The sequence below is a fragment of the Phyllobates terribilis genome, unplaced genomic scaffold (genome assembly GCF_046119375.1).
Source record: "Phyllobates terribilis strain yellow unplaced genomic scaffold, ASM4611937v1 Scaffold_1__5_contigs__length_1240528914, whole genome shotgun sequence".
NCBI classification, from domain to species: Eukaryota; Metazoa; Chordata; class Amphibia; order Anura; family Dendrobatidae; genus Phyllobates; species Phyllobates terribilis.
This window is the reverse complement of record NW_027362761.1, coordinates 202460151-202473517: the sequence shown is the minus strand read 5'-3', so window position 1 is coordinate 202473517 and position 13367 is coordinate 202460151. Positions and strand designations below refer to the sequence as shown.

Genomic DNA, 13367 nt, shown 5'->3' with positions numbered 1-13367 from the left:
CAATCATGAGAAAAGCTACTTAAAGTGGCCACTTAAAAGTTGTTCTCCTGTTTGAATCTCCTCTGAAGAGTGGCATCATGGGTTCCTCAAAACAACTGTCAAATGATCTGAAAACAAAGATTATTCAACATAGTTGTTCAGGGGAAGGATACAAAAAGCTGTCTCAGAGATTTAACCTGTCAGTTTCCACTGTGAGGAACATAGTAAGGAAATGGAAGAACACAGGGACAGTTCTTGTTAAGGCCCGAAGTGGTAGGCCAAGAAAAATATCAGAAAGGCAGAGAAGAAGAATGGTGAGATCAGTCAAGGACAATCCTCAGACCACCTCCAGAGAGCTGCAGCATCAGCTTACTGCAGATGGTGTCACTGTGCATCAGTCAACTATGCAACGCACTTTGCACAAGGAGAAGCTGTATTGGAGAGTGATGCGAAAGAAGCCGTTTCTGCAAGCACGCCACAAACAGAGTCGACTGAGGTATGCAAAAGCACATTTGGACAAGCCAATTTCTTTTTGGAAGAAGGTCCTGTGGACTGATGAAACCAAGATTGAGTTGTTTGGTAATACAAAAAGGCGTTATGCATGGCGGCAAGAAAACACAGCATTCCAAGAAAAACATTTGCTACCCACAGTAAAATTTGGTGGAGGTTCCATCATGCTTTGGGGCTGTGTGGCCAATGCCGGCGCCGGGAATCTTGTTAAAGTTGAGGGGCGCAAGGATTCCACTCAGTATCAGCAGATTCTTGACAATAATGTTCAAGAATCAGTGATAAAGTTGAAGTTACGCTGGGGATGGATCTTTCAGCAAGACAATGATCCAAAACACCGCTCCAAATCTACTCAGGCATTCATGCAGAGGAACAATTACAATGTTCTGGAATGGCCATCCCAGTCCCCAGACCTGAATATCATTGAACATCTGTGGGATCATTTGAAGAGGACTGTCCATGCTCGGCGACCATCAAACTTAACTGAACTGGAATTGTTTTGTAAAGAGGAATGGTCAAAAATACCTTCATCCAGGATCCAGGAACTCATTAAAAGCTACAGGAACCGACTAGAGGCTGTTATTTTTGGAAAATGAGGATCTACTAAATATTAATGTCACTTTTCTGGTGAGGTGCCCATACTTATGCACCTGTCAAATTTTGTTTGACTGCAGATTGCACATTTTCTGTTAGTACAATAAACCTCATTTCAAGGCAGAAACATTACTGTGTCCAACAGTTATTACATATATCAAACTGAAATAGCTGTTGCAAAAACACCAATTTTTATAAAACAATAAGCTTAAGTTAATAGGGGTGCCCAAACTTTTTCATATAACTGTAACAGGAAGGAGGGGACCATATATACCAGGATGGCGGATATTAACAGAATTGGGGGACATTACCCCTATAACAGTGTCAGCAGCAGACCACCTCCCCCTTAAAAGTGCATCATGACCACATTTTTTGCTTACATTTTTTTTCTATTTTCCTCCTCTAAATTATAGGTGCGTCTTATGGACGGTGCATCTTATAGTCCGAAAAATACGGTACTTTATTAGAAGCCTCAGATTTTAAATTCAACATAACGTTATTTGAGCGTACTTTTCACTTTAAATTTAGTGGAGAATAAATCATCATGGCAGGAGCTGCAAACATCAACCAATAGGATCGCCGAATTTGTATTTAAGTAGGGAAAAAAAAGTCAGTAGGTGCCGGTCTGCCATCGCTTTTATAGAGATAGCACAGGCTCCTCTTTGATCCTGAAAGCGATTTAGCGAGGATTTTTAATTCTTTGGTGGAGGAGGACAATATGTTACTGCACAACAGCATCTTCTGGGAGATTACCACTGAATACTTGAAGACAGTTAGTGTTCAGTATTATTATTTATTACTTAGAATTACCGCTCCAGGTCATCCACATCCCAGCAACAGTTGGCAGTCTACAAATGAAAGAGAAAGGACTTAATAAACTCCGAGATTTTCACCTAAATTCCCAAAATATGGATAAATGGTGACGACCAAAGTAAAAAACTCAAGACATATCGTCTCTATTCTCCAATTCTTTCTGATGAATGGATCCCAAGTTGTAGGACCAAGGATAATTACCCAGTAATTTGGTGAAGTTGGTCATCATTATTATTCTATGGTTATTATCCAGAAGTGGGCAGGTAGTGGAGGAAGAAATCAACACAAAGTCATAGGAAAAATGAGTCTTCTCTATAATTAAGATTATATGGAGACCTGGACCCAAAGAGGGAAAATTCTGGAGTTAACTGAATCCCCGTACTCAAATTTGCACCCACAAAGAGTCTCCACTGTGAAGAGTAGTAGGATCTCTAAAGGTATAGTCCCATGTGCCCAATTTGTCAGCGATTGTGCTATTTATCTCACCGATATATAAGGGTTATGTGAAATGACAGGGGCCATGGTGACTGAACTGTGATCTGCCATAACAAATACAATACAACAGGAGAACATCCGAATAACAAGTCAAAGGGAAACTAGATTTAATCAGCATAAAAAACCTTTATTATGAAGTAGAAGGGTTAAGTGGCACTACATGCACCAGCATGACCGTACCAAAATGCCAGACAAAAGATCATTGATAATACATATAAATACAGAAATGCAATCATTTCTCAATTAGGACCAGCAGCAACAAGAAGAATCATAATGAAATGAAACTAACATAATTAGATGAAAACTACATGTGTAGCAGAGAACCTCATCAAATGCATAGGTGATGACTGATTGTAGCCTATACAATTCACATGTGAACCATAGAGAAAAAGATAACTCACTCAAGGGGTGTACACCTCAAATGTATAAGCATATACAGTACAGACCCAAAGTTTGGACACACCTTCTCATTTAAAGATTTTTCTGTATTTTCATGACTATGAAAATTGTACATTCACACTGAAGGCATCAAAACTATTAATTAACACATGTGGAATTATATACTTAACAAAAAAGTGTGAAACAACTGAAAATATGTCTTATATTCTAGGTTCTTCAAAGTAGCCACCTTTTGCTTTGATGACTGCTTTGCACACTCTTGGCATTCTCTTGATGAGCTTCAAGAGGTAGTCACCGGAAATGGTCTTCCAACAATCTTGAAGGAGTTCCCAGAGATGCTTAGCACTTGTTGGCCCTTTTGCCTTCACTCTGCGGTCCAGCTCACCCCAAACCATCTCGATTGGGTTCAGGTCTGGTGACTGTGGAGGCCAGGTCATCTGGCGTAGCACCCCATCACTGTCCTTCTTGGTCAAATAGCCCTTACACAGCCTGGAGGTGTGTTTGGGGTCATTGTCCTGTTGAAAAATAAATGATGGTCCAACTAAACGCAAACCGGATGGAATAGCATGCCGCCGCAAGATGCTGTGGTAGCCATGCTGGTTCAGTATGCCTTCATTTTTGAATAAATCCCCAACAGTGTCACCAGCAAAGCACCCCCACACCATCACACCTCCTCCTCCATGCTTCACGGTGGGAACCAGGCATGTAGAGTCCATCCGTTCACCTTTTCTGAGTCGCACAAAGACACGGTGGTTGGAACCAAAGATCTCAAATTTGGACTCATCAACCAAAGCACAGATTTCCACTGGTCTAATGTCCATTCCTTGTGTTCTTTAGCCCAAACAAGTCTCTTCTGCTTGTTGCCTGTCCTTAGCAGTGGTTTCCTAGCAGCTATTTTACCATGAAGGCCTGTTGCACAAAGTCTCCTCTTAACAGTTGTTGTAGAGATGTGTCTGCTGCTAGAACTCTGTGTGGCATTGACCTGGTCTCTAATCTGAGCTGCTGTTAACCTGCGAATTCTGAGGCTGGTGACTCGGATAAACTTATCCTCAGAAGCAGAGGTGACTCTTGGTCTTCCTTTCCTGGGGCGGTCCTCATGTGAGCCAGTTTCTTTGTAGCGCTATTTGGTTTTTGCAACTGCACTTGGGGACACTTTCAGAGTTTGCCCAATTTTTCGGACTGACTGACCTTCATTTCTTAAAGTAATGATGGCCACTCATTTTTCTTTACTTAGCTGCTTTTTTCTTGCCACAATACAAATTCTAACAGTCTATTCAGTAGGACTATCAGCTGTGTATCCACCTGACTTCTGCACAACACAACTGATGGTCCCAACCCCATTTATAAGGCAAGAAATCCCACTTATTAAACCTGACAGGGAACACCTGTGAAGTGAAAACCATTTCCGGTGACTACCTCTTGAAGCTCATCAAGAGAATGCCAAGAGTGTGCAAAGCAGTCATCAAAGCAAAAGGTGGCTACTTTGAAGAACCAAGAATATAAGACATATTTTAAGTTGTTTCACACTTTTTTGTTAAGTATATAATTCCACATGTGTTAATTCATAGTTTTGATGCCTTCAGTGTGAATGTACAATTTTCAAAGTAATGAAAATACAGAAAAATCTTTAAATGAGAAGGCGTGTCCAAACTTTTGGTCTGTACTGTATGTGGTGCTAAATAATTACCGCGGAAATGTACACGTACACCTCCTATCTGAGTGAGTCTAGGTGATAGTGCCTGGGAAATAATGTCCAAAACATAATCGCAGTCTATCTCAAACCCATGTCAAAGAGGCAAATGTTTAATATCTGCATTACTGGTCCAAGTAGGTGAGAGGCACCATGTGGTAAAGCCCCGACGCGCGTTTCGGACATTCGTCCTTCGTCAGGGGGTAGTAACCATACAGCTTGATATGATTAAATGTACTAACGTGGCCAATCAAAGACGTCGGCCCGCCCATAAAATTAGTATATGTATCCGCCCACAGTGATGAAAAGAGCAATGACCGATTCTTTGATACATGGGAACAGGTGGATCTGTCGTACAGCGCATGCGCCGTCCGGAGGGACCAGAAGTCGCGGGCACCGCGTCATGCATCAGCTGACATCGGGAACCATGTGACCCGGGTCAGCTGATGCATAGAGATACGGAGCCAGGGAGTCACCGGAGCACAGACCCCGCATGCGCAGACACTCCACCGGTAACCATGGGCACTGTAAACAACCCTGTGTATTTATTCCTAATAGGTCAATGAACACAAAAACGGAGAGCTAAGGGGAAGAGAAAGAAACTAAAACAGGGGACGGAAACAAAAAAAGAAGAAGAAAGAGACACGGAAAAGTGAGGGAAAGAAGAAAAAAGGAAACGGGTAAGTAAGTGAATGCATAGATCGGCTAAAAACCCTGCATAGTAAAGGTGATGGAAAAATATATGTGTGGCATAAGATTAATAATTAATATATAACTATGTGAAAAATATGTGAAGAAATGTGCAGGGGTAGAAAAATATATATAGAACCATGTGTCCCAATGTAGAAAAAAACACATTGGCATTCATATTTTTATATATAGAAGTAACAAAATAAATCCGTAATACTCAATAAGAATAATAAATACTGATGAATAGCAATACAATAAATAATACACATTATATTAATAATTCATCAGAAAAACAAAATCACCTTGACATACATAATAATTTACATAAATACCAATATACATTAATAATATATCATGTTATATCAACTGGTTAAAAATAGAATAGATAATGATGATATTAATAAGTCGTAATAACAATACGGTTCAAACATAATCATTAACCTAAAATATAACATAATTAGTGACGTATTAAAAATATTTAAATAGGTATAAAATATATATAAATAATAAAGTCACAAATGAAATATAATACCCACATCAACATCTAAATACATGTATATGTAAATATGTATATCAATTCAATATAAATCAATCATAAATAAATACAACATAAAAGATGCATATAAATATGAAATTCAATACATAGTAATTGAGAAAATATAAATAAATCAATAAATAAATAAATAAATGACAAACAATGTGAAGATAAGAGTGACTAAGTCACAATATAGAGGTCCAAAATCCGGGGACTGTGTAAAATGCAGACACAGGAAAAGGAAGGGAGGAAAAGATGGAAAAGAAGAAGGGGGAGGAGGGGAAGGGGGAAGGGAAAGGGGAAGGCAAAGGACATCCTCCGTATCTGGTGATGATGGTATAAAAGGGCGATGAAAACCAGGGTCCGGTACATTCATGGGAAAGCCACACTAAAAATGACTAAAAAATACAAAAATGTTAAAATCAAATAAAAACAAAAACTGATAAAACCACTATATATCTAAAAAAACAATTATTGGCTCACATGAATGGGACATAGCTAATGTTTTCATTAAGTCCAAAGGGACAGTCTTTAGTGTCCAAATCCATCTTGTCTCTAATTGGGCAAGAGATTTCCTAACTTTACCGCCCCTGATGTTTGGTGGTATACTATCAATCCCAATTATTCGCAGTAAAGTGGCATAATATCCATGTATTAATTTGAAATGTCTCGGCAAAGTTTTCAAAGTAAATGGATCATGAATTTCCTTTGCGGCCAAGATCCCCAGGACATGTTCACGGATGCGAACTTTCAATTGTCGAGTTGTTAGCCCCACATAAATCAGAGAGCATGGACAAGTTGCATAATAGATAACTGCAGTTGTGGTACATGTAATATGCTGTTTGATATTAAATACACGTTGTCCATCCGAGCTCTGAAATGTGTAGGCTCTATCCACATTCGGACAAGCCACGCATTTACCGCACGGTCTACAACCTTTCAGTAAGGTCGATTTAGAAAGGAAAGATGTTGGTTCATTAATATAGTGACTTCTCACTAGTTCATCACGTAGATTACGGGACCGGCGGAATGTAATATTAGGTTTTGGGCTTAGATAGTTCACAAGTATCAGATCAGATTGAAGGATAGGCCAGGACTTCTCCAAGAAATGGCGCATCAAATTAGTTTGGCCATGGTGCTGTGTGATAAACCTCACAGTTTTATCCACTGTCTCTGTCTTTGTTGTATACAATGCTATATGTCTCGGGGTATGCTTTGCTCTATTAAGAGCCCTTTTTAGGGATCTCCGGCTATATCCTCTTTCTAAGAACCTCATCCTTAGATTTTCAGCTTGCTGAAGAAAATCCGCGTCATCAGCGCAGATTCTCCGCAAATGGAGAAATTGGCCGATAGGAATAGATCTCACTATTGCGGGAGGGTGTGCTGAGGAAGCTAACAGCAACGAATTGACCGCTGTATCCTTCCGAAATAAGGAGGTTTGTAGGCAGTTGTGGGCATCTCTATAGATTCTTACAGAAATTGATACAGTTCACGTCATATTGATGTGTGAGATGGATGTTAGACTGGTTCCTGTTTAAATTATCCATAAATAAATGTAACTCATCAATAGACCCCTGCCAAATCAAAAAAATATCATCAATGTACCGCGTCCAAAAGAGGACGCGGTCCATTGAGGAACAGGAATCAAATAAGAAGAGATCCCTCTCCCACAGCCCCAGGAATAAGTTGGCATAGGCCGGCGCAAAAGATGCGCCCATGGCGGTACCCTGGAGCTGTAGGTAGAAGGATCCCTTAAATAAAAAGAAATTGTGCGATAGTGTGAACTGTAGCAACTGAACAATACAATTGCTCATAATCGGTGTTGTAGATGAAGATTGCAGAAAAAATTGTGTTGCCTGTACTCCATCATCATGCCTAATATTCGTATATAAGGACTCCACATCGCATGTGACTAACAATGTGTCTCCATCGATGTGGAGCCCATCAATTTTCTTCAAGAATTCCGATGTACAGTACAGACCAAAAGTTTGGACACACCTTCTCATATGAAGATTTTTCTGTATTTTCATGACTATGAAAATTGTACATTCACACTGAAGGCATCAAAACTATTAATTAACACATGTGGAATTATATACTTAACAAAAAAGTGTGAAACAACTGAAAATATGTCTTATATTCTAGGTTCTTCAAAGTAGCCACCTTTTGCTTTGATGACTGCTTTGCACACTCTTGGCATTCTCTTGATGAGCTTCAAGAGGTAGTCACCGGAAATGGTTTTCACTTCACAGGTGTGCCCTGTCAGGTTTAATAAGTGGGATTCCTTGCCTTATACATGGGGTTGGGACCATCAGTTGTGTTGTGCAGAAGTCTGGTGGATACACAGCTGATAGTCCTACTGGATAGACTGTTAGAATTTGTATTATGGCAAGAAAAAAGCAGCTAAGTAAAGAAAAACGAGTGGCCATCATTACTTTAAGAAATGAAGGTCAGTCAATCCAAAAAATTAGGCAAACTTTGAAAGTGTCCCCAAGTGCAGTTGCAAAAACCATCAAGCGCTACAAAGAAACTGGCTCACATGAGGACCGCCCCAGGAAAGGAAGACCAAGAGTCACCTCTACTTCTGAGGATAAGTTTATCCAAGTCACCAGCCTCAGAAATCACAGGTTAACAGCAGCTCAGATTAGAGACCAGGTCAATGGCACACAGAGTTCTAGCAGCAGACACATCTCTTCAACAACTGTTAAGAGGAAACTTTGTGCAACAGGCCTTCATGGTAAAATAGCAGCTAGGAAACCACTGCTAAGGACAGGCAACAAGCAGAAGAGACTTGTTTGGGCTAAAGAACACAAGGAATGGACATTAGACCAGTGGAAATCTGTGCTTTGGTCTGATGAGTCCAAATTTGAGATCTTTGATTCCAACCACCGTGTCTTTGTGTGATGCAGAAAAGGTGAACGGATGGACTCTACATGCCTGATTCCCACAGTGAAGCATGGAGGAGGAGGTGTGATGGTGTGGGGGTGCTTTTCTGGTGACACTGTTGGGGATTTATTCAAAATTGAAGGCATACTGAACCAGCATGGCTACCACAGCATCTTGCAGCGGCATGCTATTCCATCCGGTTTGCGTTTAGTTGGGCCATCATTTATTTTTCAACAGGACAATGACCCCAAACACACCTCCAGGCTGTGTAAGGGCTATTTGACCAAGAGAGAGAGTGATGGGGTGCTACGCCAGATGACCTGGCCTCCACAGTCACCAGACCTGAACCCAATCGAGATGGTTTGGGGTGAGCTGGACCGCAGAGTGAAGACAAAAGGGCCAACAAGTGCTAAGCATCTCTGGGAACTCCTTCAAGACTGTTGGAAGACCATTTCCGGTGACTACCTCCTGAAGCGCATCAAGAGAATGCCAAGAGTGTGCAAAGCAGTCATCAAAGCAAAAGGTGGCTACTTTGCAGAACCTAGAATATAAGACATATTTTCAGTTGCTTCACACTTTTTGTTAAGTCTATAATTCCACATGTGTTAATTCATAGTTTTGATGCCTTCAGTGTGAATGTACAATTTTCATAGTCATGAAAATACAGAAAAATCTTCATATGAGAAGGTGTGTCCAAACTTTTGGTCTGTACTGTATCCTTCGTGAAGAATGGCAGCAGTTCAACAAGAGGTTGTAATTCAGAATCAATAAAGCGATTGACATTGATAGTTGCCTCTCCCCGAAATAATCGGTCTACCAGGTGGTACTTGCTTGTTCTTATGTATCTTCGGTAGAAGATAAAGGGTGGGAATGGAGGGTTCACTGACCTGCAATGCTGAGTGTAGCTCTTTAGAAATTTCACCATTGTCCCTTGCTGTTTGTAAAATGGAACACAACTCAGTCTGAAAATTCCTTAAAGGATTGAAGGTCATTTTTTTGTAACAATTTATATCCTTTAGTTGGCGAAATGCCTCCGTTTGATACATTTGTTTAGGCCAGATCACCACATTCCCACCCTTATCTGCTGTCTTAAATACCACATCTGTTATATTTCATAATCGTTGGAGACAATGTCTCTCCTCTCTAGTAAGGTTATCCAGTGATGGATATCTGGGGATTTTTTCAAAATCCCTACTCACCATTTTGACAAATATGTCAATAGTTGGGCAGGTAGATAAAGGTGGAAATTTTTGGGATCGGGCTTTAATAGAAGGAGGTACCTTACCCCCCATTGGATTGCGATGTTCCTCCGCCAATTCTTCCAGGTCGGCTAACGCCTCCTGTTCCGTCTCTGTAGGGAATAAGCGGAAAGTGGTCTCATCATGGAAATATCGTTTGAACAGTAATTTCCTAGCAAATAAATGGAGATCTTTAATTGCCGTAAATCTATCAAATTGGGCTGTAGGACAAAACATCAAGCCTCTATTCAAAAGAGATATATCCATATGAGAGAAGGAATGTAAGCTAAGGTTAATTACCTTCAGATTATTTCTATTTTCCGGAGAATATCCATAGTTCCGCTTATTAGGGAGAAAACGTAGCTCCCTTTTTCCTTCCATAACAAATACAATTATAGCACTTTTATTATATCACTTAATTACTGAAAATGGATTTATACTTGATAGAGAAACACAAAGGGGCGACTTATCAAAGTGTTTTCAGCCAAAAATGTTGAAAAGTCACAAAAAAGTTTGACAATGCAAAATTGCACAAAAATTCTGCAACTTTTGGTGTTTTCACACCAGTTTGAAGCTGCTCTGTCCTGGGGAGTAGCCAGGGTGGGACGAAGTGTGGCTGCGGCCACCCATCAAGTTCGGCAACAATACTGTAATTTCTTACGCAAAAAATGCTACTTCTGGAGTACCATTTTTGCCGAGGCGTATGAATGTACCCTCCACTGAAAAGATGTGCTGAATACATTACGTGGCATGTGCATCCTAATGGATTCGGTGCATTGTGCTCCATAGAGTCCTTCATTAACACTGACAGACACAACGCCAATCTTAATGAATCGGCCCCAAAGATTATACTCGGGGGTTAGTTGTTTATTTCTAGAGAAATATATATGGTACAAAGCCCATGGGCCACAATAACATCTGTAGACGGGCCCTCATACACCATGTGCCATCTCTAATGGAAGTGCCATTTCATGTGGCTATTGGGCTCCCTTAGGCACCCGGGCCGGGCTGTGACAGCAGCCATTTGTATTGCCTATGGCTATGCCCCTGATATAATGGTAGCCCAGCTCTCATAGTACAAGATCATCTTTCTACAGGACTCTGTATTATCTCTGTAAGATGTTCATGGTGATATTCCCTTCTCTATAACTCGGGTAAAGAAGAGGGTAAATGAGCAGGAAGAGGAAGAGAGAGCTGATCGCTCTTTATGAAGAAGAGATGTGAGATTTATTAACGTTACAGTCTCCACAAATAACATGCACACTTATCACTACACATTATCTGATATGGTATTTACAGCACAGAGCTCATCAGTTATATGCCCATTGCCCCCTCTTAGAAGCTGAAAGTACTAGGTCATGTATCGTCCATACATTGCAATGTGTCATTTGTTATAAACCCTTTCACATTGCAGACAAATGTCATTTTTACATTTTTTTTTTTTTCTACTCCCCTTCCAAAAATCACAACTTTTTTTTATTTTCTGCCCACATAGCTGAATGACTGTATGAGGGCTTGTTTTTTTTTTTTTTTTTATGGGGCGACTTATAGTTCCTCCATTGTTTTGTTTTATGGCAAAAATGTCCTGGCAACACGACTGCCTAGGTCAGTAAGATTACTGCGATACCAAACTAGTCAAGTTTTTTTATTTTAGTGGTGAAATAAAATTCAGAAATTTGTAAAATAAAATAATTTTTGTGCCGTCGTTTTCTCAGACTTAAATTTTTCCATGGATGAAGCTGTGTGAGGGCCATTTTTTTTTTTTTTTTTTTTTTTTACAGGATAACTGCTGTTTTAATTGACTTGATTTTAGAGTATTTGTGATATCTTGATAATTTTCTATGGGATTTTTTTCTTTTTGCAGAGATGCAACATCCCAAAAAAATGGTAGTTCTGGAATCTCAATATTTTTTGTCTTACGGAATTTACATTTCGTGTTAAATAATTTTATATTTAAGGTCTTAAGGATGCAGTGATACCCTAATTTTTTTATATATATTTTTTATTTTTTTCAGACATAAATTGAGTGATTCAAATTTTTTTTTTCCTTTATACTTTTTACAACTTTTTTTTTAGACTTCTTAGGGGACTTGATCCTATAATCATCTGCTTGTTCTATATACTGCAAGCAAAGAATATTGCAATATATGACAGTCATGAGGGAGTTGCGATGGGCGTCTATGGTGGTGTTTTTGGAATCCGATTTGTGTGTTAGCACTGAATAGTCCAAGTTGGTGAAGTGAGAAAAATATAGGCATAAATTACATTTATAGGATCAAATAATTAAAAATTGGCATGTGCTTATGTATTCACTCCTTTTGCTATGAAGCCCCTAAAAATTTCTGGTGCAAGCAATTACCTTCATAAGTCACATGCTTAGTGAAAGGAAGCCCACCTGTGTACAATCTAAGTGTCACATGGTCTGTCAGTATATACATACCTATTCTGAAAGGCCACAACACCATTAAGTAAGAGTTATACTAACCAAACACGTATAATATATAGCAGTATATCTCCGTATAGTATATAGTGGTATATCTCCGTATAGTATATAGCACTATAGCCCCACAAGTTCTATGCCGGCACAGCCTATCATATTATATACCAGTATACGGAATCCGTGTGCACAGGGCAGCACAGGGCAGCACAGGGCAGCACAGGGCAGCACAGGGCAGCACAGGGCAGCACAGGGCAGCACATCCCTCTCGTCCCGTCACCGCACAGTCTGCTCTCTCACGCCAGCTCGCAGCGTCTCTATATGGAGTGGGCGGAGCTGTTCGCACTCCTCACGCTTTGTCCCCAGCAGGCTTCCGTAGTGAGTGCAGCCGCTGAGAGCAGCTGTGTGGACGGTGTCTTAGTTTCCTTGCGGGGAGTTTCTTGATCGCTGAGTGCAGAACCGTCCCTGAGGTGAGAGCGGGCTGTCGGTACAGGGCTGAGGACGGGGTACGTGCACTCGGGGCACTGTCTGCGGCCTGGGCCCCACTACATGACACTTGCTAATTCCGGAGCCTAGAGAAGGGCAGCGCCACCAGAATATATGGGCAGGGTCTCGGAAAGGATCAGTTTTCCTGCTCGGGCCCCTGTTTTAGCCATACTGCAGTGACCATGATCATCCCCTGGATGGAATGTGGGGTCGCTGCCCTGTACAGATGGCACCGTCCCCTGGTACAGCACACGTGCAGACGTTACCGTGCACGGATCTGCAGTGTCTGCACACGTTACATGCTGCGGATTTTAGCCCATACAAATCTGAAGTGAGATGTTCTGCAGCTCCTGCCCGTTTCACCTCTGCAGTGTGGGGATGAGGTTTTAGTAAATTCTCCGCTGTTACTTTAATATGCAGCCGGCAGTGTATCTGCCCTGTGTATAAACCCTAGGAGTGCTTTCACATTGCGTCTAGGGTCACGTGCGCTGGCCCCGGCGGAGCATACACCCGAACCCCCCACAAAACGGGATCCGGACATATGCACCTACGGGGCCATTGACTGTAATGGGGCCGGCAGAGCCGAGTGTATACTTACGGGAGGCGGACAGGCAGACG

At 40.9% G+C, this 13367-nt stretch overlaps 1 protein-coding gene and 1 long non-coding RNA gene across 3 annotated transcripts in view; one reads left to right on the top strand and one right to left on the bottom strand.

The window, feature by feature from the left end:
* Positions 1-5862: 5862 nt before the first annotated feature.
* LOC141253338 (uncharacterized) lies at positions 5863-12580 on the bottom strand. Its single transcript, XR_012314436.1, has 3 exons — positions 12432-12580; positions 9874-9939; positions 5863-6100 (listed from the first exon to the last, which is right to left on the bottom strand). It is a non-coding gene; the product is annotated as an uncharacterized lncRNA (long non-coding RNA).
* The window catches only part of GKAP1 (G kinase anchoring protein 1), a 36975-nt gene continuing 36185 nt past the window's right edge, over positions 12578-13367 (top strand). Inside the window, exon 1 of one of the 2 annotated variants that reach the window (XM_073670918.1) lies at positions 12578-12733. The gene's annotated coding sequence lies outside the window, so the exon portion shown is untranslated. Of the gene's footprint in view, positions 12770-13367 lie in introns of both variants that reach the window. The other variant, XM_073670919.1, reaches the window with a different exon arrangement.